The sequence below is a fragment of the Phocoena sinus genome, chromosome 3 (assembly GCF_008692025.1).
Source record: "Phocoena sinus isolate mPhoSin1 chromosome 3, mPhoSin1.pri, whole genome shotgun sequence".
In the NCBI taxonomy this organism is placed as follows: domain Eukaryota; kingdom Metazoa; phylum Chordata; class Mammalia; order Artiodactyla; family Phocoenidae; genus Phocoena; species Phocoena sinus.
The window spans coordinates 24,009,727-24,016,323 of NC_045765.1; positions in this window are offsets into that span (position 1 = coordinate 24,009,727).

Here is a 6,597-nt window from a genome sequence, read left to right on the forward strand (position 1 = left end):
AATATTAAAAGGGGGATCGCCTTTGGATGAAGTGGTAAGCTCACAATGTAGCTGATGCATTGGGGTCCCCCAGAGGCCCCTCCGGGGGAGTAGTGTGGGTGCTCCACTAATAACTTGGTGAATCCCCCCAGTCTTGGTTCTCCACCCCGCTTCCTGCTGGCTCAGAAGTTCTTTTTTAAAGTTATTCTTTATTGAAGTATAGTTGATTTACAATGTTGTGTTAATTTCTGCTGTACAGCAAAGTGACTCGTTAACACATACACACATTCTTTTTTATATTCTTTTCCATTATGGCTTATCACAGGATGTTGAGTATAGTTCCCTGTGCTATACAGTAGGACCTTGTTGTTTATCCATTCTACATATAATAGTTTGCATCTGCCAACCCCAAACTCCCAATCCTTCCTCCCCTACCCCCCTCCTCTTTGGCAACCACAAGTCTGATCTCTATGTCTGTGAGTCTGTTTCTGTTTTGTAGATAGGTTCGTTTGTGCCATATTTTAGATTCCACACGTAAGTGATATCATATGGTATTTTTCTTTCTCTTTCTAACTTACTTCACTTACTATGATCATCTCTAGTTGCATCCATGTTGCTGCAAATGGCATTATTTCGTTCTTCTTTATGGCTGAGTAATATTCCATTGTATATATGTACCACATCTTTATCCGTTCATCTGCTGATGGACATTTAGTTGGTTTCCATAACTTGGCTATTGTGAATAGTGATGCTATGAACATAGGGGTGCATGTACCTTTTTGAATTAAGAGTTTTGTCCGGATATAAGCCCAGGAGTGGGATTGTTGGGCCATATGGTAACCCTATTTTTAGTTTTCTGAGGAACCTGTATACTGTCTTCCATAGTGGCTGCACCAACTTATATTCCCACCAACAGCGTTAGGAGTGTTCTCTTTTCTCTACACCTTCTCTAGCATTTGTTATTTGTAGAGATTTTTTGTTATTTATTTATTTATTTATTTTTGGCTGTGTTGGGTCTTCTTTGCTGTGCATGGGCTTTCTCCAGTTGTGGCAAGCAGGGTCTACTCTTCATTGTAGTGCGCGGGCTTCTCACTGCGGTGGCTTTTTTTTTTTATTGAGGAGCACGGGCTCTAGGTGCACGGGCTTCAGTAGTTGTGGCTCACGGGCTTAGTTGCTCCACAGCATGTGGGATCCTCCTGGACCAGGGCTCAAACCCGTGTCCCCTGCATTGGCAGGCGGATTCTTAACCACTTCGCCACCAGGGAACTCCATTTGTAGAGTTTTTTATGATGGGCATTCTGGTTTATCAGCATCCCAGGAGCAGATCTTATTTCAGAGGTTGCCTAATCTGTTATGGGTTGAATTGTGTCCCCATAAAGAAATGTCAAAGTCTTAACCCCCAGTACCTCGGAATTTGACCTTGTTTGAAAATAGGGTCATTTCTGACATATTTAGTTAAGATGGGGTCATTAAGGTGGGCTCCAGTCCAATATGACTGGTGTCCTTATCATCTTCCCCTATGAGAAGGGGAAATTGGACACAGAGATGGGCGTACACAGGGAAAATGATGTGAAGACACAGAGGGAGAGGACAGCCACGTAGCAATGTAGGCAAGACCTGAGTGATGCATCTACCAGCCAAGGAATGTCAAAGATGGCCGGTAGGGCTTCCCTGGTGGTGCAGTGGTTGAGGTTCCGCCTGCCGATGCAGGGGACACAGGTTCGTGCCCCGGTCCGGGAGGATCCTACATGCCGCGGAGCGGCTGGGCCCGTGAGCCACGGCCGCTGAGCCTGCGCGTCCGGAGCCTGTGCTCCGCAACGGGAGAGGCCACAACAGTGAGAGGCCCGCGTACCAAAGAAAAAAAAAAAAAAGATGACCGGTAACTACCAGAGGCCAGAAGAGGCAAGGAAGGATTCTCCCGTAGAGCCGTTAGAGGGAGATGGTCCTGCCGACACCTTGATTTCAGACTTCCAGCCTCCAGAACCTCAAGACAAGAATTCTCTGTTGTTTTAAGCCACCTGCTCATGCACCAAGTCCTTATTGAGCAATTATTATGTGCAGACACTGTGCTAGATACTAGGGACACACCAGGAGGCCTGGAGCCCGAGGTGGGAGGTAAGCTGGTGAAGGACCTGGGGCAGAGGTGGCAGGACCAGGGCACCGTCATGGAAAGGTGTTTGTGGGTGAGACTGAAGCCAGAGGCAGGGGAGGTGAAGACACATTCTCCCTGATGGGCAGAGCTGGGGGGACTGTGGGATGACTTCTGGGGCAGCCCTTTCCTATCCTCTGGGCTGTGGTGATCACCAGGTTATTTCTCTTGATGGACACAACACAGTAGATGAGGCTTCTGCTTCAAGAACTACAGTCCCATCCAATAGTTAGGCCTCCCTGAGACTGCCCCCAGACGACATTGGTTGGAGTTTGGGGCATTCCCAAAACTCTCCATTCACATTTACGAAGATGTCACTAGTTTAACCCAGATGTCACACAGGGCTCACCCAAGGCCATCACGTTGGCATCCTGTTTGCAAGACACAGTGTGTTTGCCTCAGTCTCATTACTAGGCCCTATTCTCACATTTTAACCGCATGCCTTGCCCTAGTAAAAGCATCTGAGGTTAAGATCTCTGGCTTCCTCAGATTATCAATAATGTTCCAGTTATCTATTGCTGTGGAACAAACGACCCCACACTCAGTGGTATCAAACAGCCACCATTTAACTCTTCTGTGGGTCAAGAATTCAGACAAGGTACAGTGTGGATGATTTGTCTCTGCTCCATGATGTCTGGAGCCCCAGCTGGGGGACTGGAATGGCGGGGCTGGAATCATCTGGTACCTGGGCTGGGATGACTCAAAGGCTGGGCTCAGCTGGAACTGACAACACAAAGCACCTACCCTAGTTTCTCCACGTGGATTGGGCTTCCTCACAGCATGGAGGCCTCAGGGTAGTTGAACTTTTTACATGGCCGCTCACTCTCTCTCTTTTATCACCTGACCTCAGAAGTCATACAGAATCATCTCTGCTGTACTCCATCGGTCAGAGCAGTCCCAAGCCCTCAGAGATTCAAGAGGAAGGACATGGAGCCTGTGGACATAGACACAGACCCCTCCTGCAGAGGACAAGTGTCAGACAATCTGCCGCCATGTTTCAGAACCACCCGTCAATGACATCCACTAGATAGGAAGCCAGACTTCCCTCAGATCAAGGGACACCTCACTTGACTGACAGCTCCTGGCCCTCCCCTCAAGCACAGGATGAGGTCCAAGCCCCTTGGCATGAAAAGCAAGGTCCTTCATAGCCTGTCCCAGCCTGCATTCTAGCATCCTCCCCTGGCCCTCTGAGCTCTCCCTGAACTGGCCAAATGCTCTCACACAAGGGTGCCACCCACTGGCCAGCATGGGCCTGTGGATCCGTGACCCTCAGAGGTGCCATCGAGGTCGCGGCTCCTGGGATTATTCTTCCAGAGGCTCCGAGCTCCCCAAGGGGACACAGAAACCCACCTGAGCTCTGGATCCCCAGCCTCAGGGTGACGCCCCTCACCCTCCACTAACGACTCAGCCATCTGTCTTCCTTCCCTGAACTCTGCCCCGCTGGAAGCGGCCCAGATCCCCAGCTGGGGCTTCAAAGCCGGGGGGATTGAGTGGCCCTAAGCACGGGAATCGGAGCTGCTTGCGATTCTCTAGAGTTCCCGCCCAAATTCATAACTATTCACAGGACAACTGAGCCCTGTCTGTGCCCTTGAAAGGGCCGCCTTTGAAGCCGGCAGTGGAGAGCTGAATGGCCCCCCAAGTGGCCACCACACCCAGAGAGGGGGAGAGAGGCCACCGGGGCCACACCCGGAAGGGCCACTCTGTTAGAAGCACCCATGGCCACTGGCAGGAGGTGAGAAGAGAGACAGGAGGAATGTACTTCCGCTCTCAGTGACCTCTGGTCCCCAACAAAATGATGACCGTGGGATCAAAGGGGACTGAGAGTCTAGGGACAAAGACACTTCTCATTTCAGTCGACAAGCAGCAGCCTGACCTTTCCCTGGTGGACAGTGATACTAGAAGGAAAAGGACCCTCGCTCTTTGGGGGTTTTTTTTGTTTTTTGTTTTTGTTTTTTTGCAGTACGCGGGCCTCTCACTGTTGTGGCCTCTCCCGTTGCAGAGCACAGGCTCCGGACGCGCAGGCTCAGCGGCCATGGCTCACGGGCCCAGCCGCTCCGCGGCATGTGGGATCTTCCCGGACCGGGGCACGAACCCGTGTCCCCTGCATCGGCAGGCGGACTCTCAACCACTGCGCCACCAGGGAAGCCCGACCCTTGCTCTTTGGAAGCAGGAGTTCTTCCCTTCCTTCCCCCTTCATTCATTCACTCATTCATTTGTTCTTTCCATCATTGAACACATAGTCACTGAGAGCTCACCGTGGACGTGGCCCTGCTGGGCTCAGCACCAGTTGGCCAGGACACCCCGCCCGCCCCAGCTTCCAGATCAGCCTAAGTTCATGCCCCAGCCCTGCCACTTGCTAGCCGAGTCTCCCTGGGTGTGGTGGGCTGAACAGTGGCCCCTCAAGAATAAGTCCACATCAAATCCCTAGAACCTGTAAATGTAACCTTATTTGGGAAAAGGGCACATGGCAGGAGCTCAGGAAATGTTGGCTGGTTCTTAATTGTTCTGTGCCCCCCACTCCCCTGCCCGGCTATGAAAGTATTTTTGGTCTCCAGTGAATTTCTTAGTGGGACTCTGAAAAATAAAGATGCAAGACCGGGTTCTGATACCATTTAGACGTTTTAAGAGGGGCTGTTCAGGCTACCTGCCACCCTGAACTGCCTGCATTCCGTGGTGTGTTGTTTGAAGGTCCTTGGTGTCCTAGACAAGAATGAATTCTACGGGGATCGGACGCGTCAAATTCATAAGTATATAAACTAAGTGACATTCTGCTCTTGGACTCCTGCCTCTGAACAGCACTTAGTGAGTCAGGAGTGAGTAAAATGAACACCAGCAATCAGTGTGAAGTCTTCTTTCTTGATTTATATTCGTCTGCAGTAACTCCTAATATTTAGACGTTTTTAAAACTTTTCATTTCGAAATCATTATAGACTCACAGGAAGTCACAAGACTAGTACAGAGGATTCGTGGACCCTTCACCCAGCGTCCCCCAGTGGTGACATCTTATAGAGCAGTAGTCCAACATCTAAAGGAGACCAACCTGGGTATACTACTGTGAACGAGACCGCCCACATTATTCCATTCTCGCCAGTTGTTTACACGTGTTCATTTTTGTGGGTGTTTCTATGTAATCTTATCCCAGGGACAGATTGGTGTCACCACCATCGAAATCAAGGCACAGACCAGATCCATCCCCACATAGGGACTTCCTCATGGACTCCCGGGTTCCCTTCATAATCACAGGTCCCCACAGCCCCGTCCCCTGACAACCTCTAATCTGTTCTCCATCTCACCGATTTCATCATTCTGAGAACGTTATATAAGTGGACTGACAGAGCATGCAGCCTTTTGAGACTGGCTTTCTTCACTGTGCATTGCTCTCCTGGGATCCATACAGGCGGTTGCATGTATCAATAGCTTGATCTCTTGTGTTGCCGAGTAGTATTCTATTGTAAGGATGTCCTAGATTTTGTTTAGCCCATTGAAGGACATTTGAGCTGTTTCCAGTTTGGGGCTATTAAAACTGCTTTGAACATTTGCCTACAGGTTTCTTTGTGGACGTAAGTTTTCATTTCTCTGATATAAACAGCCAAGCGAATGTTTAGTTTTAAGGTCCTCTATTATCTAACACACGTCTGCTAAGGTGTTATGATCTGCAAAGACTTTAGATTTTGTGTTTTAAAGGACTGGGCAGTTAGTCATTTTTCTAAAGGGAAATCATCTTGTTCTCACACGGGTTTTGTAAATGGGGCTTCTTCTATATAGAATTTGAGTATGAAAGGATATTAATGTGTTCTTTTTATCCAAGAGGTAAGCATCTATTCTCATAACCAATTTGAAAAGTAGAGAAGAGACAGGCATTGTACTGCCATTCCACTTATGATGACATTGAAACCAGTGGTTGATGTGGTTTTGTTTTTCATTCTGCCAGCCCTGAACTGTCCTAATGGACCACCCATGGGTTTAATGGCACAGTTGCCCCTAAAGGGGACACATCAGCCACACTGGCAGAAGTGTCTGTGTAAAGACACGGCCTCAAGCCAGCAGCCTGGGCTGAGCCTGCCCAGGCACCCGCCTCCCTCCTTCCCTCCCAAGCCTGGGGGCCCCACTGTGGCTGTACCCGCTGCTTCTGTGCACTCAGAACATAAGCCCCTCCAGCCCCGTGGCCCTTTCCCATCTGATGCAGTGGGCACCCTGCGGCTGGCTATGGTCTGGCGTCCAGGTGGCAGCACCGCCTTGGCTGCAGCCAGCATCCAGCCCAGACCAGCATCTAGCTCATCTATGCCACTGAGGCTCACAGTGGCCTCTGGGGCACCACAGGGCCACCATCAGGGCTGCGCACACATCTGGGCTCCCTAAAGTTGCCTCACAGACCAGGGGCTCCTGTGGCCCAGGAAGAGTGACAGCCAGAGAAAAAGAACTAGCAAGACGGAAGCCATGATCTTTTGTAACCCATCCCTTTGGCTGTA